The sequence below is a fragment of the Musca vetustissima genome, unplaced genomic scaffold (assembly GCF_032173495.1).
Source record: "Musca vetustissima isolate MV318-11 ecotype Yass unplaced genomic scaffold, APGP_CSIRO_Mvet_v1 utg46116, whole genome shotgun sequence".
Classification (NCBI taxonomy): domain Eukaryota; kingdom Metazoa; phylum Arthropoda; class Insecta; order Diptera; family Muscidae; genus Musca; species Musca vetustissima.
This window is the reverse complement of record NW_026877324.1, coordinates 53,612-73,556: the sequence shown is the minus strand read 5'-3', so window position 1 is coordinate 73,556 and position 19,945 is coordinate 53,612.

Genomic DNA, 19,945 nt, shown 5'->3' with positions numbered 1-19,945 from the left:
CTTTCTAATGCAAAAATATTTAAATTAATATACCCGGATGGGCGAACCAAGAGGGTGGGGTGCTGGAGGTTGCCAAAACTTTGTATTTTTTGTCCTCAGTGATGGGTATTAATTGTGTTTACTTTGTCAAATCATAAATCTCCATTTACCTTCCTCTCCATCAAAAATTTCTTAAAAGGAAATCAAACAAAGGAGGAACAATAAAGGCGACCATTTGGCCACACAGTTTATTACATAGACAATGGTTATGATTTGTGTGGCATTAGAGAGGATGAAGACTGAGAGAGGGGAGCAATGGAGGGCGAGGGAGTAAGACAGATAAGTCAAACTGTTTATTGATAAATGCTAAAAGTTTATTATTTGCCATTTGGCCATTTTGTATAAATAATTACTGGAATAACAATAACAAATTAGCCGAACAATAACGACCTTGGTCGATACATTGGTTCTTGGTTTGGTTGTCATGCCTTAAAAGCCAATAAACAAATATTTGGGGGAAGATAAATAAAAATCAATAATGTGAAATAAAATTGTGTGATGTGTATTGTGCTATGTGAATCGTAATAATAAATAGGTTTGTAGAATTTGTAAATTTTATTAGTTAATGATGTATGGGTAATTATTGTAAAATTATGAGAATATTAATAAGATTTAAAAGTGTGGATTAATGTCGATGTGGTAGGCAATTAAATGTGGCTTTTTAATACAGATTTTATTTTAAAATTAATTGGTCATTAATGTTAAATGAATACTAGAGATTGTAGGATTAGGAGTTGGATAAGAAAAAAACATATTTTCTTGGTTGAATGTACAATAACGAAATGAGTAGAAAACAAGTAAAAACGTCATCAAATCGGCCGGGTTGAACTTTGTATTCCTCTCACCATGAGGTGGGCATTTAAAATGCCCGTAATCGTTCGGGACCATTATAAATGACAGCTATGTCCTGGTTAATTTTTTGTGTAAAGATTTTTCACCCAAGTAAAACTAAAGTAAAACCAGTACGGTTAAACACGCCCATAATCCCAAAAATACCGAATGATTGGGTATGGTTATATAGGGACTATCTTTAAAAGTAATATTTGGTAAGAGCATTTCCTAAAAAATTCTGGATTATAGTCAAAATGCCCCAATTTGAAGGGTACCGTTATATAGGGGCCTTTGTAAAAATTTGACCTATATTTATAGTTTTCGGTATAAAGATCTGCTACCCAATGACAAAATACTAAATTATAATATATATTTTGTTATTTTAAATAATAAAGGACCTACGGGACCAATTAAATTTGAAATATAGGTCAATATTTTGGTATAGATCTCATACAACAATTTCGAACCATTTTCAGTATTTTACAGATCATTGACGAAAGCCTCCCATCAGAATATGTTTAAGTTGTCTTTGTTTAGACAAAGTTCTCTGATCAGAATCTCTATTACCCTTATGTATTTCCATGTATTTTATAATCAAATTTTTTATAAATCGGTTCCGAACCCACTAAAACCTCCATATATATTAAGCAATATATGTTCTATAAACAAACGATTTTTGGCCAGTTGACGGAATTGAGTGCTCATTAAGGTGAAAGGTACTCATGTGTACGAAAAGTACTATATGGTACTATATTTGGTAAAAATTTAATTTTGGGATTCAAATCGAGCTGCATTCCAGAAATTTGAAATTAACATTACCGTCGGAGTGTAGGATTGGGACATGTACGTAGTTTTGGAAATTTTTTACTGATGTGTACGAAAAGTACTAAATTGGTACAATTTATATTTGGGCGAACCGATAGAGCGGGAACAATGAAATTTTGAATCAGGATCATTGTAGGGGTGTAGGATTAGGGCCAGGATTCTGTCTAAGAAATTAGTACTTATGTGTACAAAATGGTACTAAATTTGGTATAAATTGAATTTTAGGTCAACCAAAAGAGCTAGAATCATGAAATTTGGAGTCAGGATCACTGTTGAGGTGTAATATTGAGATATGTAGGAGTTTTAGAAATTTGTACTAATGTGCACTAAATTTGGTACAATTTGAATTGTGGGTGAAGCGATAGAGTTGAAATTTTTGGTTTAGGATCACTGTGGAGGTGTAGGTTTGGGGTATGTAAGAAGTTTTGGAAATTGGTAATACTGTGTACTAAATTTGGTACAATTTGATTTGTGGCTGAACCAATAGTGTTGGAATCCTGAAACTTAAATTTGGGATCACTGTGGGAGTTAAGTAGGAGGTTTTGGTAATTGGTACTACTGTGTACTAAATTTTGTACAATTTGAATTGTGGGTGAACCGATAGAGTTTGAATCCTGAAACTAAGATTTAGGAGCATTGTCGGGGTGAAGGTTTGATTTAAGTAGCAAGTTTTAGAAATTCATACTGCTGTGTACTAAATTTGGTACAACTTAAATTGTGGGTGAACCAATAGAGCAGGAATCCAGAAATTTGAACTTGGAATCATTTGAACTTGGAATCATCCTGCTTACCCCGATGCAGGATGTTTTGTTGGATGGTTGAGGATGGTAGTTGGGGAAATAATGTGTGCTAAATGGAACTAAATTTTGTTAAATTTGGATTTGGGTGAACATTTAGAGCTCGAATCATGAAATTTGGTACTAAATGGTACTCAATTTTATTTATGGTCGATATTAATGTGTGGAATGTTTTTTCTGACATATGCAGTTTTCTGTGAAAATAAAATAATATGTTAATACATGTTTACATATTTCCTACATTCGCTAACGAAGTTGCGGGCATAAGCTAGTATATTTTAAAAAATATTCCTCATTCAATTTGATTGAAGGTAAACAAAGTGTGAATCTGTCTCTTCATGAACTTTAGAGTTACTAGACAAAAATGTATCACCTATAGCGAATTTACGTTTGGAATATTCTCGCCATTGGTTTTCAGTCCCGTAAGGAAAATTCCACCCCATGAGCTTAAGTATTTGACACTAAGTAATTATTTAGTTGGCCGCCCTGAATTCGGTTCCTTAATTACTGGTTTATTTTCAGCACTGATACATTTCTGAACAATTTTCTTTTACGAGAAAACGTTCGTAGATTATATTAGGTGTGACGGTTTGTTACCTCATCTAATCATCCACACCTTCCCTATTTCGTGCTTAGTTTTCTTAACAAATTCCGCCAGATTAACACAAATAAAATATTTGTATTAATCTGGCTGAAAAAAAAGAAAGAAAAAAATCATAAAAACAATGCAAATACATTAGGTCCACTTCTGTAAATAAATAAACTAAAAACATTGTGTAAATATTTATTATTCATTACAGGAAGGCAACAAATAAATATAAATTCGATTTGATCAGGAATATATTTGCGGGCTGAACAAAAAAATAAAATAAATAACAATCTATGAAGATATGAAGGTGGATCGGAAAAATGGCTAACTTAGAAGGCAAAAAATAATGTGTAATTTCTTAAGGAATCACATACACATAGGTGTGGATTTTTATGATTAATTTCACTGTACGACAAAATCGAGGTCATGGTTTGGGGGGACAACATTTTCAAATGGGGATGAAGGACCTTGGTCAGTATGTGAAAACCCCAAGAGGAAAAATTTGCCATAGTTCAAATTTCGGAGATATGAGAAATACGTAAAAAAAGAACCGGTTTACTAAATTTTTGAACCGGATATTTATTGAATAAAATGGATGATAACCGGTTCAATAGATTTTGCATATGCTAAAAAGTTATTTGGAAGGAAAAAAGAACCAGTTTTTGCAAAATAGTCAGGCTGAATCACAGTTTGTTGTTTTTATGAAACAACTGGTTTTCTAAATTTTTGAACCGGATATTCAGAGAATGAACCGGTTTCAATACCTTAAATGGGTATCATTAGAAAGATAGGAAATCCTCCTTCTATTATTAAAACTATTTCAATATAAAACCAGTAAGGAAAGTAGTAAAGTCGGACTGGGCCGACTATATGAAACCCTTCACCACTTTGGGTACATTCTACCTATGTATCCTAACAGACGAATATATATATAGGAGGTGTATGTCAATATATATAGGAGGTGTATGTAAATCTGAACCGATTTTCACGAAACTTAACAAACGTCATTCTCGAGTTAAATCAGTACGCTATATCAAAATTCGTGCAAATCGAAAGATATATATGGTCTTTGGTGCACCAATTACCTTAAATCGGACGAAAATATATATATGAACCGATTTTCACGAAACTTACCACACATGCTCTAAGACTTAATTCAGTACGCTATGCCAAAATTCGTGCAAATCGAATGATTTTCAAGAACTTTGGTGCACCATTTACCGAAAATCGGGCGAAACTATATATGCGAGCTATATATAAATCTGAACCGATTTTCACCAAACTTAGCATACGTTATTCTTGACTTAATTCAGTACGCTATACCAAAATTCGTGCAAATCGAATGATTTTCAGGGACTTTGGTCCACCATTTACCTAAAATCGGGCGAAACTATATATGGGAGCTATATCTAAATCTAACCGATCTCCGCGAAACGTAGCACACATCATTCTGGACTTAATTCAGTAGGTTATATCAAATTTAACATCAACAGACGGACGGACAGACGGATAGACGGACATGCATAAATCGACTCAGAAAGTGATTCTATGCATATTCTCAAAAGGAACCATGGGTCTATCTCGATTCCTTATGCCTGTTACAAACATATGCACAAAGACATAATACCCAGTACCACAGTGTGGTGAAGGGTATAAATATATTTTTTCAGTTCCTCCCTAATATCTCCACAACAAATATTTAATTCAGCTTAAATTCTTGCACATTTTCCAAAACTGTGTATATAAATGTAAATATGTGTGTATGACGGTTATACAAATACTTGAATAATACAATTAAACTACACCATTTACACAGTAATAGCCCTCAGGTGTTTGTATAACAACAACAATTCAACGAGTCGGTCACAAAACAAATTATTCAAATTTAGGCGTTGAAGCAACAACAAACGAATAAAAACATACACATCAAATAATGGCAACAAATTTAAAGAATCACAACAACAAATTTGGTGGATATGGTTTAATGAAACATGAAAAACAAAATATTACAGGAGAAAAAAAATCATAAAAATGGAAATGCCTGCAGAAGCAGTAATCCGAAGCGGAGGTGGGAGGTGGTTTGCTATAGCCACACCACAACCACCACATCCACCATCGGCATTAATATTTATTTTTTTCCTGGAATTTATTTGGCCTATAAACACTACTAGCTGTGCTGTTTCCACTTCTCCTCCTCCACACACCTACGCCAACAGCAACGACCACCACAACATTTAAAGGACAGACAAAAAAAAGCCTTGCAAAGCTTGCCAATCCCATTGCTTTTTTTACAAAGCAAGTGAGTGAGTGAAGTGAGGAGCATTCACACTTCTCATTGTAGCTTGGGTACTTTTTTATGGATTTCTCTTTCCTAGCTTTTCGTTATGGGCTGTTTGGTTTTTTTATTATTATTTGCTAGGTTGTCGTTATTGCCTTTGTGGTTGGTGGCGGTTGCGATTCTTCAAAGCCCGAACGGAGGACCTTGATAATATTCTATGTGGCACAGATTTGTAGTTAGAGGGGCATTATCATGTTACTTGCTAAATGCTCGCAGTAAAAACGTAATGAATGGTAAATTGTTTTGGATTGGTTTGTATGTTCTGTAGTTCTGTGTTATTGTTGTAGTCGATTGTGGAAATAGAGTCCGAAGGATATGTTAAGGCTGGAGTAGAAAAAATCTTGAAATTTCTTAAACAATGGCAAAAATTAAGTAAATTGCGGCATCTGAATAGTAAAATCGAAGCCAAATGATACATATTTGCGACCATAGAATATTAAATTTGGAAAATTAATGCAGTTGTTTTGCTCCCATATTATATAAGCTTAATTTGATTTAAATCAAGGCAAGGATAATTCGACTATAAATCATAGACTATGTTAATAATCTACTGTATTCACATGCGTTCCTAAATTATATTCCCTTGACATATCTTGCAAACCATTGTGTAGGTTTCTTCATGTTATATAATTTACTGAATTTTAAAATAGTACGTAGATTTTTTTTTAAATTTGTTGCTAAGTCTAAAGACGAACAAGGTCGAGAAAATGTGAGTCCCTATGAAATGAACGGCATTTTGGAATTTTTCAAGAAACATGATAATGTAGGACCAAGTTTTGGCACAAGGTCCTTGACATCATTTTCTGATTTTTTTAAACAAATTTTGCCATATTAACAAATATAATAAAAACGTTGCTTTTCTCAACAAAAAATCTCACAGCAGAACGAATACATTAGGTACGCTTTTGTAAATAAATAAATAAACTAAAACCAGTGAGCGGAGCAGTATAGTCGGACGGGGCCGACCATATGATACCCTACATAACTTCCACGAAAATCTAACTTTCTGTGGCCCTAATTCTGAACTATGGTAATATTTCGCGATATTTGCAACCTTTTCAGTAAAGCTTTTCTAAGTACTTGTCCAGATTCCCTTCAACGTGTGTTGTGTTGTGATGTTCGGCTTTCAATTGTGGCCTATAGATCGATTCGAAAAAAACACTACATATTAAGTTTTCGGTCCACTTCATCCAAATATTAATATCTGATGATCATCGAAAATTATAGGCGTTCTCATTGACCATATCTGGATCCTCATGGAAAACTTCAAAGCGAGCAGGGCTATATTTCCGCCCTCCAGTGTGTTAATGGGTTACTAAATAATATCAACGTACGTAAGCACTTGTAAATATTTAAATTTAACTCCCACATCTGAGTACATACGACAATATAATTGATATCAATTGAAAGGTCAACCACTCCTCTTGGATATACTATCAACATCTCGAGTCAATGTCCTTCAGGAGTAAATATATGCGCCATAGAAATTTAGTAATTTTTCACACAAAAGTCAGTGTCCATTTGACCCGCTAAATACTGACCGATCTTTATCGAAACAGGCATACTTATTCTTTGGTCCGATCCCTTTCTCCATGTCAAAATTTGCGATGTTTGGGCCATAATTGCGGCCTCTGTAGTGACCAGAAAATCAGACAAAAATTAAGGTTTTGGTCCATTTCAACCCCTAACCAATCTTTACCAAAAACAATATGGGTCTTCATTGGCCAGAACCCATCCTACATGCAAAATTTCGTGAAGATTGGTCCATAACTGTGGCCTGTATCGTATTTACAATTTATAATGGACAGACGGGCAGACGGACGGACACACATGTCTATATCGACTCAGCTAGTCGAGATATGACGATCGGTATACTTAAAGGTTGGTCTAGGACCAATATTTCGTGGCGTTACAAACTTTTGGGGCTGCACAAAGCTATAATACCCTGACAACATAGTTGTGTAGGGTATAAACATTGTGTAAATACATATTATTCATTACAGAAAGCCAAAATAAATATAAATTCGGAATAATTAGGACTTTATTTCGAGATAAAAACATTAAATAAATAAAAATCTACGAAGAAGGTTAATGTGGGTATGGGCGTTATGCATCCTAGATTTTTATTAAATGGGTTTTCGGAACAGTCTCTAAATACCTATACCGTTTAATTTAAGGAAGTCCTCATCACATTTTCTAAATTATTAATTAAATTTATGCTTTAAGGGAACCCCCCACCATTCTCGGTGTCAATTTTTTTTGATTTAATTCTAGAATGTCCCTACAAAATTTCAAGTGAAAATCTCAAGAACTCTTGAAGATATAGCCGATTTAATGTGTCAGCATCAAGTGGCGGCAAGAGTGATTCTCAAACTTTAAACGCATTTTTCTCGAGCAGAATGGCGGGCATGATAACTCAAAAACTAATAATCCAATCGGTTCGAAATTTTGACACGTTTCTCTGGGAGTGTATAGCTCTCGTATGAACTAGGATAAAGCCAATCGGTGAAGACACCGTTAGCATTTTCAGATTCCGATGTTCCAGTGAGGAGCTATCATGCCCGCCATCCAAAATAATGACATTTCCTTGATCACAAAAAACAACAACAAACCAATTTCACTCCGGCTTCAATCTCCATATAAAAATTGTCGATTAACGGTATTACTCAGTGGGTTTTTCCAAATCCGTTTCCTGGTTTAGTGGCGTATTTTCACCCACATTTTGTCAATATTGTAAAGGCCAATCTAGGTGCTAGAATTATACTAGAGCACATACACTTTTAATAAAGGGTACAATCTTCGTTATACCGACGGATTTACATCCTTAGTCTAAGGTGTTTGGAGGTCTACAGAATTATGATTGTTTGTGTGGGAGCTCCAATCGATCATATCCGATACTCATATGAAATTAAAAAAAATTGTATTATTTGACTTTTTGTGGGGGAGTTAACAGAAGAAGTGGGTCTCATATTCGTTTACAATGTAGAGTTGATATAAATATAACGATGTGCCAAGTTTAAATCAAATCGGATGCCATAGGATTTACACATTTTAAAAATGCCGACCTTTCGCTGCAAAGTTCTAGAAGGATTCATAGATGTGTTCTATTCATACCCTTCACCACACTGTGCTACAGGGTATTATGCCTTTGTGCGATGTTTCTAACAGGCAAAACGAAACGAGATAGACACATTTTTTTTTAAGAATATCACAGAGTACAGGTCACATTTATTATCCGAATTGGATGAAATTTGGGAAATTTTGCATAGCTCATTTATTTGGCCCCAGGACTAACCTATTGAGAAAAAATTGGTTCAGATTTAGATATAGCTCCCATATATTCGTCCGATTTAATGTAAATGGTGCACCAAAGTCCCTGTATATCTTTCGATTTGCACGAAATTTGGCATTGTGGACTGAATAAAGCCTAGAATGATGTGTGTTAAGTTTCATAAAAATCGGTTCAGATTTAGATATAACTCCGATATATAATATCCTCCGATTTAATGTAAATGGTACACCAAAGCCTCTATATATCTTTCGATTTGCACAAAATTTTGCATAGCATACTAAATTGAGTATATAATGATGTGTGCTAAGATTCGTGAAAATCGGTTCAGATTTCGACATAGCTCTCATATATATTTTCGTCCGATTTAATGTAAATGGTGCACCAAAATCCCTTTATACATAGCGTCATAGTGTCTACAATGATGTGTGTTCAGTTTCGTAAAAATATAGATTTTCGTCCGATTTTATGTAAATGGTGCACCAACTGCGGCATACCAAATAGCCTGTATCAAGTTTACTTTAAATCGATTTCCATAAATTTGTACCATTGTACTAAAACGACTCTAAATCTGCTAAATGAAAGGCATACAGAAAGGCATATGTATGTCCCTCTGATGGAACATTAACATGAAATTGTTAGGATACATATGTACAATATACCCAAATTGTGAAGGGTATCATATAGTTGGCCCGGCCCGACTTTCCTTACTGGAAAATAGTAAAGAGATTACATTTCTGGAGCAAAATTAAATGCAGAATTTTTTTGTAGAACATTCCGTCCTTCTAACTTGATTCGTTGTATATTATTTTCGCCCAAAATTTATTGAACCGGATTCCTATTATCACAAGCTGCGATTTTTCATCCTTGCAAACTTCTACAAAAATGTTGGTGTTAGGGCGGGGTCCTCAAAGACAAAAAAATCGATATTTTAACGTTTAATATATATAGGAGCTACACCCAAAGATCGACCAATATTTATACCTTTTGGAAGAAAATATGAACCAAAACTATCAAATTTGACACAAATGGGATAAAACACGTGCAAAAATCCCTAAAATACCGAAACTTAGGATTAGTAACAAAATATGTGCAGAGTTCTATCTTAAGGGGACCTCTTATTCTCGGTTTTAAAAAACTTAATTTCGACTTTCTGTTAAATTCGAAATTACACTAATTGACGAATGTCCTTATAACATTTAAATAAAAATCACAATAACTCTTGAAGATATAGCCGATTTGCTGTGTCAGCATCAAGTTTCTAAATCAGTTTAATTTCGTAAGTCCATGATTTTGTTATTATTTGTGCGATGTTTATAACCCTAGTTCATGCCAGAGTCAGATATCAACTCTTTTAAATGCCATTGGAATTTTTGGAATGGAACGTTCAGATGATCGGAAATCATGCTCGTTAATTACTAAACAACATGAAACTAATGTCATTTCATTTTCTTATACTTTAAGTCTTCGAGTGCTTATATACGAAGTAACACGTCTGAAACATCCATCCTACTTTCAAAATATCATATACAATGGCTCCGTCCTATTTTACGTCTCTTAATTTTCTTTCATATTTTCCATTTTAAATGTCTGTTTCGAAATGGGATCATTTCTCAAAATTAATGAAATTTTTTTAGGCAATTTTCTTATATTGTGGACATTTTTTGTTTAAATTCGATATTGCATTTGTTTATTTATTATTACAACATTAGTTGTTGTTTGTTAAATAATTGTTTAATTAAATCATATGCCACCATGGATTCCTCTACATATATGGATTAAAAACCATCATACGCCACTATGGGCCACTTAATTTTTTAAAACATAATACTGGAATTGTTGTGGATTTTTTCAGCATTATTTGCAAATAATATTTCTAAAGCTTTATATTTTATGATTTATAATAATTATAATTTAATGATTTCTACCTTCTAACTGTATTTCATAAAAAATATTGTTAGTTTTGTTTTTTAGATCATCCTTTCGCAGCCAAATCTTTTGTTTTCAATGTTCTATGTGTTATATTTTCAATTAAATCGTTATCTATATTTTCGTAATTTTCAAAAGCCATACAAATAATCCAATTATTCACACTTGTGGCTGACATTAAAAATAACATCAACTCATTAGCGCTTTGTAAGGCCTTTCGCTAAGTGCAATCCTTATAACACAACAAATATAAATATAAAAAAAAATCGAAAAACAGAAAAATCATCACCATGCCTCAAAAGCAAATTTGTTGATGATTCGTTTTTCTCCTCCACACTGAACAGCTTTCTATACATATACATTTTTTCAATTTATGTTTGGCCATAAAATTGCAATAAAATAAAATACGAAATTTGTTTGCCAGTAGTGCCGCCCGCCACCAATTGCTCTGTGTTCGTTGGTTTTTTTTTTTTGTTGCTAGATTTTCAACAATTTACTTTGTGGTCACTATAATCCTTGTAACATTTAAATTTAAATGCTGTGGTCTTTCGGCTCTGTCAGCGTATCATCCCCGTTTAGCCTCGACTAAAGCCTAGCAACCGAAAAAAATGAAGCGAAAAAAATACTGAAAACGAAAAACGCTGCCTGCCAGAAATGAAAGTGAAAAACTGCATTTTGATATTTCAGAGTATTAAATGTGTGTATGGGTGTATTTGTTTGTATTATGGGCGGGGGTGTATGTATGTTGGTGTTTTTATTTCTAGGCTGTATTTAGCCAGTGATGATCTGTATGTTTGTGTTCGTGCCTATACGTAACCACAGCATAAAACGTCAGCAGCATCATTTGTGGCAGCGGCAGCGCAAGGCTTCCTTTTTGTACAGGACATGAAATGAATTAAATTTAAGATGAAAGTTAACGCCTAGGGAAGCAGCGTTTTTTCATCGTCACGTGGGCGTTGGCAGCCGTGTTGTTGGTTTCTTTGGTTAAATTGCAATTGTGAATTGTATTCAACTCAACGCAATCAAAATTAAGCATGCACTTAAGTAGGCATTCATTCAGTAGTGGAGTAAGAAATCCATTTGGCATGGTTCTATTCAGGTGTGGATTTTTTAAAGAATATTTTTCCAAGGACCTTTTCAGGCGTGGATTTTTTAAAGAATATTTTTTTCAAGGACCTTTTCAGGCGTGGATTTTTTAAAGAATATTTTTTTAAAATACCTTTTCAGGCGTGGATTTTTTAAAGAATATCTTTTAAAGGACCTTTTCAGGCGTGGATTTTTTAAAGAATATTTTTTTCAAGGACCTTTTCAGGCGTGGATTTTTTAAAGAATATTTTTTCAAGGACCTTTTCAGGCGTAGATTTTTTAAAGAATATTTTATTCAAGGACCTTTTCAGGCGTGGATATTTTTAAATAATATTTGTTTTCAAGGACCTTTTCTGGTGTGGATTTTTTAAAGAATTTTTTTCAAGGACCTTTTCAGGCGTGGATTTTTTAAAGAATATTTTTTTTCAAGGACCTTTTCAGGCGTGGATTCTTTAAAGAATATTTTTTTTCAAGGACCTTTTCTGGTGTGGATTTTTTAAAGAATACTTTTTCAAGGACCAAAAAATGGCGTGGATTTTTTAAAGAATATTTTTTCAAGGACCAAAAATTTCCGTGGATTTTTTAAAGAATATTTTTTCAAGAATCTTTTCAGGCGTGGATTTTTTAAAGAATATTTTTTCAAGAACCTTTTCAGGCGTGGATTTTTTAAAGCTTATTTTTCTCAAGGACCTTTTCAGGCGTGGATTTTTTAAAGAATATTTTTTCAAGAACCTTTTCAGGCGTGGATTTTTTAAAGAATATTTTTTCAAGTCGTGGATATTTTAAGATTTTTTTCCAAGGACCAAAACAAGTCTTCGATGTTTTAAGATTTTTTTCCAAAGTCTAGAATCAAGGCGTGGATTTTTAAGGACCATTGTAGGCCGGAATTTTTCCAGGACGATTAAAGGCGTGGATTTTAAAAAAATATATATTTTTTCCAGAACGATTAAAGGCGTGGATTTTTTTAAAAAAATATTTTTTCCAGTTCCTATGGCATGCGTGTATTTCTTAATTTTTTTTTTTTAATCATACCCCAATACTCACACAGATAAGTGAATGTACTTCCATTTATTATAACTACGCCAGCATTAATGTGCGTGTGAGTTGGTATGGTTGTAAATTAATTGTTGTACACAGATAACACACATATTAATATAATTTTTGTATTTTTTTTTCCTCCAAGCCGTGTATCATTCACTTAATGGTTGTCACATGAGAAGATTTCTTACATCCACTCACACGCACACACACACGTATGTCAAAACACATAAAAACCATTGTTTGAATTCTCAGCCAAGTTACACCCACCGCCATAACAATAATTCATAGGTACATCTACTAAATTTATAATTATTATGACACCTGAGAACAAAAAACGTGAAAATTGTCGCACACATACCCACCCACGCACACACACACACTTACATGCACACACGGAAGTAAAACACAATTTTTGTTTACTTTTTGGATTTTTATCTTGACGATATTGTGTCGGGTTTCCCCTTTCACATTGTTTTGAGGCATTGTGTCAAACGAGAATGGAGAACCGACGATAGAGTTATTTCGAAAGGTCAAAACAGTGTTTCACACACATTTGAATCGGGGTATTGTTGTTGTTGTAGTTTTTCTGTCGCAACAGGGAAGAGGATGTGCACGTCGAAGCATTATTATGGCTTTACTACAACAAGGATTCGTCTCCTCTTAATGAGTACATTAAACTGTACTCATTATGTGTGTGTGTGGCAATGTGTGTTTGAAGAGTAGCTCGGTTTGTTGTGCTGGGGTTTTTTGCTGTCTCCTTGTTAAGTATGTGAATGTAGGTTTATTTTTTAATTCAGTCTACAAGTAAGCAAATATTTTCAGGTTAAACAAAGCGTTTTGGTTTTTACATATGGAGAGAGTTGCCATACCATTCAAGGATTTATTAGGGATATTTTTTAGGACTAACAAGGATTTAAGATTTTATTTATTTAAAAATATTTCTTTCTATGATTACCAAGGCGTGTATTTATTTAAGAATACTTATTTTGCTTAACAATAATTTTTTCCACAAATATTTTTGTCTGAAAAATAATTCCTTAAAAAATCCACGCCTGGTTTCGTCTCTGAAAAATATTCCTTAAACCAGTGAGCGGAGCAGTATAGTAGTCGACCATATGACACCCTACACAGCTTCCACGAAAATCTAACTTTCTGTGGCACTACATTCTGAGTTATGGTAATATTTCGCGATATTTGCACCCTCTTGACCGACTAGAGGTCTACAAATATTGCTAACATTCAGCACAGTACTTCTAATTACTTGTCCAGATTACTTGTTCGGCTTTCAACTGTGGCCTATTGATCGACTCGAAAAAAACTGTGGCCTATAGATCGACTCGAAAAAATGAAGTTTTCGGTCCACTTCATCCCAATATTATTCATCTTCATCTGATCATCACCGAAAATTATAGGCGTTGTCCTTGACCATACCTGGATCCTCATGGAAAATTTCTAAGCCATCAGTGCTATATTTCTGCCCTCTACTGTGGTAATGGGTTACTAAATAATATCTGAATACATAAGCACCTATAAAAATCCCACATACGACAATAAAATTGGTATCAATTTAATGGTCAACCACTCCTCTTGGTTATAATATCAACCTCTCGGGTCTATGTCCTTCAGGGCTAAATATATACGCCATAAAATACAAAATTTGTATTTTTTCACACAAAAGTCAGGGTTCATTTGACCAGCTAAATATTGACAAACAGGCATGCTTTTTCTTTGCCTGGGGATCCCCTTCTCCTTGTAAAAATTCGCGATGTTTGGACCATAATTGTGGCCTCTGGAGCGACCAAAAAACAGAGAAAATTTAAACGATCTTTACCAAAAACAATAGGTCTTCATCGGCCAGAACCCATCCTACATGCTAAATTTCGTGAAGATTGGTCCATAATTGTAGCCTGTATCGTGTTTACAAATTATAATGGACAGGCGGACGGACGGATGGACACACATGTCTAGATCGACTCAGCTAGTCGAGATATGATGATCGGTATTCTTAAAGGTGGGTCTAAGAACAATATTTCGCGGCGTTACGAACTCTTGGGCCTGCACAAAGCTATAATACCCTAACAAAATAGTTGTGTAGGGTATAAAAATCGATGCCTGTTTTAGTCTCTGAAAAAATATTCCTTAAAACAAGCCACAACTGTTTTAGTCTCTGAAAAAATATTCCTTTAAAAACCCAAGCTGGTTTTAGTACCTAAAAAATGTTTTTTTTTTTGAAAAATATTCCTTTGAAAAAATATTACTTAAAACAATCCGCACCTGTTTTAGCCCCTGAAAAAATATTCTTTAAAAAATCCACGCCTGTTTTAGTCTCTGAAAAAATATTCTTTAAAAAATCAACGCCTCTATTGGTCCCTGAAAAAAATATTCTTTAAAAACATTCACGTCTGTATTGGCCCCTGAAAAAATATTCTTCTAAAACATTAGTCTCTGAAAATTATTCTTTAAAAACAATCCACACCTGTTTTAGTCTCTGAAAAAATATTCTTTAAAAAATCCATGCCTTCTTATTGGATGCTTGAAAAAAATATTCTTTAAAAAAATCAAATATTGGTCCCTGAAAAAATATCCATGCCGCTAATGGTCCTTAAAAATATATGCTTTAACAAAATTCCACGATCCTGAGTTACCTCCTTATTTTCTCATTATCTTTTCCACGCCTCTAATGGTCCTTGAAAAAATAAGCTTTAAAAATCCACGCCTCTAATGGTCCTTGAAAAAATATGCTTTAAAAATCCCGCCTCTAATGGTCCTCGGAATAATATGCTTTAAAAAATCCACGCCTCTAATGGTTCTTAAAAAAATATTCTCTAAAAAATCTACACCTGATTTTGGTCCTTAAAAATATATGCTTTAACAAAATTCCACGATCCTGAGTTACCTCCTTATTTTCTCATTATCTTTATTTTGTTTTCACAAACAAACACCACATTTTCCCTTTTAACCCAGAATTAGCCAAACAGATAATTAATTTCAAGTAGCCTCTGTCTGGCACACCACCAGCATTACTGCTTAAATAAAAGTAACTAAAAATCCTCTGTTTATGTGCTGGCTCCACCACTACAGGCAAAGTGTGAAGAAGCAATGTAAAAAAAAAAAAACTGGAAAAGGAGCACAAGGACAAAGAGCAAGATAACTAGTTAATGGAAGTAAATCGCATCTGGTCCTGGCAACTCTGGCCTAAAGTGCACTCAATGTTATTATAATTATAACATTTTTGTGAAGAGGTCACACGCACGCATACACTTAGCACCACCACCAGCAGCAGTAGCAGCACTTGTGGAAACTTGCACTTCACACACACACACACTCGCATACAAACTCATTAAGAGTTAAAGTACACACACATACATTTAATTAAAACTGTAAATGTTCTTATTGTTGATATTTACATATCAACAAAAACAACAACAATATTTGTTTTTTTATTTTTTGTTTTGCTTTTTTAATTTTTTCATATAGAGAAGAAGTTAGGCCTTTGCTAGCAGCAGGATAAAACAACAGTGGAATTAACAGAACACAAACACACACACAGTAATATTCCCTATAGTTTTGTCGGACCCTTCAACACTCCGCCCATTGTGAACAGAAATTTTCTTGCTAAGGATACTTGCCGATTATTTCCATCTTCTTCCTCTTCAAAAAAAGTTACAATTTTCAAGATTAACTTTGAATAAAAATTCCCCACTCCATGTTCAATGTAGAGGAATAGAAGTCCCCGGAAAAAAATATGGCAATATTTCTGTTTCTATTTTTTTAAAGGTCATTTGCTGCAGCACTTCAAGAGATGAGTCCTTTTAATGCCAGCAAAAGGAAAACTGTTTCGTTCAACTTGAAACTTATTTACCGAATTTTCTTTAGTCAGACTTTTAACCTTAGCAAAATGGTTTTTCAAACAAGAAGACGAAGAAGAAAAATGAGAAAAAAAATCAAAATTCCTTGGTAGCCACCATTGGTGGTAGCTAAAAGTGATAAAGCCAAGATACAAGTAGCGTAACATAGAAAAATTCGAAAGAAAAAAAAAAACTTCTACGAAGAAAAAAATTCCACTTCTTTTCTTTTAGTTTCGTTTTTTTTTCTTTCCTCATGAAGGCGACCAAAATTTATCGGTTAAATAATGGTAATCAAACAATGCAAGAACGAAGACGGAGCAGAGAAAACCTAGAAGTTTTCTTTCTTCTCTCCCTGGTTTGCCACGCTAAGATACCAACTTCTAAATGCAATATGGACCAACGCCAAACTTTCCACGGCCACGGAAGGCTTACCAAACAGCAGGAGCCAAGTCAAGGCAAACTAGTTTTGATAAACATGAATGGAAAATGGAAAAAGAAGGCAAGAGAAAAAAACCAAGAAGAAAGTTTTTTCCCACCATAATCTTTGTTGGGTCTAAAAGTGAAACTCTATGTTCTGGGCAAACGGTGGTATTTGCTTTAAATCTATTTAAGGAAAATTGAGAAAAAAATTATATAAAAAAGAACACACTTCTGAAGTTGCCCGAATAATATTTAAAAATAATTTTAAAGGTGTTAAGAAATATTTTTTAATATTTTAAAACTGTGGTTATTTTAGAGAATATTTTTTAAGGGATATTACAGGTATGGATTAATTAAATGAAAGAAGTAGGATAAGTATGGGTATTTGGTTAAAATCATATCAAATTAGTTCGTGCTATATGTTACTAGAGGGCGCCGATTGGTACTTTGTTGTCGATCAAAATTCACCACTCTTAGTACGTGTCTACACTACAAACCAGCAGCGTCATCTAGCGGCAAATTCAACATAATTTTAATCTTTTAAGGGCTTGGATCGTTAAAAAAATATTTCAGCGATTTTTGAAATAATTTTTAGAAATTCCAATAAGCCAGATTTGTATACCCTACACAACTATGTTGTCAGGGTATTATAGCTTTGTGCAGCCCCAAGAGTTTGTAACGCCGAGAAATATTGGTCTTAGACCCACCTTTAAGTATATCTCGACTAGCTGAGTCGATCTAGACATGTGTGTCCGTCCGTCAATTATAATTTGTAAACACAATACATGCCACAGTTATAGACCAATCTTCGCGAAATTTTGCATGTAGGATGGGTTCTGGTTCTGTTTATAGTATATATCGGTTAATATTTAGGGTATGAAATGGACCAAACACTTTTTTTGTCGGATTTTCGGGTCGCTCCAGAGGCCGCAATTATCACCCAAACATCGCGAATTTTTACATGGAGAAGGGGATCGGGCCAAAGAATAAGCATGCCTGTTTTGATAGAGATCGGTCAATATTTAGCGGGTCAAATGGACCCTTACTTTTGTGAGAAAAATAACAAAATTGGTATTCTAGTGCGTATATATTTACTCCTGAAGGACATAGACCCAATAAATTGATCGTATATTCAAGAGGAGTGGTGGACTTTAAATTGATACCAATTTTATTGTCGTATGTACTCGGATGTGGGATTTACACTAAAATATTTACAGGTGCTTACATACTCAGATATTATTTAGTAACCCATTACCAGACTAGAGGGCGGAAATGTAGCGCTCATCGCTTTGAAATTTTCCATAAGTATCCAGGTATGGTCAGGGACAACGCCTATCGTTTTCGGTGATGATCAGATAATAATATTGGCATAAAGTGGACCGAAACCTTATTTTTTTTGTTTTTTTTTTTTTGAGTCGACATACTGGCACACAATTGAATGCCGAAGTATAAAGTATATTCTTACAGGGTCTTCCATAGCCATGGACTTTTTATAGAATCTTTTTTCAGGGTCTTCCAAAGTCGTGGACTTTTTAAAGAATATTTTTTCAGGGTCTTCCAAAGTCGTCGACTTTTTAAAGAATATTTTTTCAGGGTCTTCCATAGGCGTGGACTTTTTAAGAATATTTTTCTGGGATTGTTTTCATGAACTTCCTAGATGCGTGGATTATTTTAAAGACTTTTTCAGGAACTTCCTAGAGGCGTGGATTCTTTTAAAAAAATTTTTTTCAGGAATTTCCAAGAGGCGTGGATTTTTTTAAAAATTTTTTTCAGGAACTTATTAGAGGCGTGGATTTTTTAAAGATTTTTTCATGAACTTCCTAGAGGCGTGGATTTTTTAAAGATTTTTTCATGAACTTCCTAGAGGCGTGGATTCTTTTAAAGATTTTTTAGAAACTTCTTTCTTAAATTAAATAACTTTTTAAGGGACTTCCTAGAGGCGTGGATTTCTTAAATAACTTTTTCAGTGACTTCCTAGCGGCGTGGATTTCTTAAATAACTTTTTAAGGGACTTCCTAGCGGCTTGGATTTCTTGATTAACTTTTTCAGGGACTTCCTAGAGGCGTGGATTTGTTAAACTTTTTCAGGGACATCCTAGAGGCGTGGATTTGTTAAACGTTTTCATGGACTTCCTAGAGGCACGGTTTTTTTAAAGATTTTTTTTTTTCATGGACTTCGTAGAGGCTTGGATTTTTATTAAGTTTTTTTTTCATGGAGTTCCTTGGATTATTTAAAGATTTTTTCAGGGAGTTCCTAGGATTTTTTAAAGATTTTTTTCAGGGATTTCCTAGATGCGTGTATTTGTTTAAAGATTTTTTAATGGATTTTTTAAATATTTTTTCAGGGTCTGTTAGAGGCGTGGATTTCTTAAATAATATTTTTCAGGGTTTCTTAGAGGCTTGGATTTTTTAAATAATATTTTCTTTCCCGGACACTTCAGATACTTTCAAAAGTTGTGTTTAAATGCAGTTAAGCACTGAGCCCATTGGCAGCGGGGTTCCAAGGCGGTCAGTTAGGCTAACAAAGTAATATTCCACCTTCGAATTGAGTAGCCACGGAAGCATGGAAAAATAACGTTACAGGATAAAACGGTTACACGTTATAAAATAATAACCATAATAATGTGTCTATGTTTGTGTTGGTCAAAGGTTAACAACTAACTGAGGGCGGTGGGAGGATACGTTGTATGACTAGCTATAAGAAGGGTTTGTTATGATAACAATAATGCGCTATGTTAAAACAAACAAATACTACTAAATATTTAAGAGTTTGTTTGTTTATTTTCTTCTTTCCTTTGTTGTTACCCCCAAGGTATCCTCATCATAGCCGGTGGTTGAGACTCTTTCTCTCTGTCGAATTACCGTAAAAAGAGTTCATGCATGACCTTAACAGGAAATTGTTATTACTTTGCGG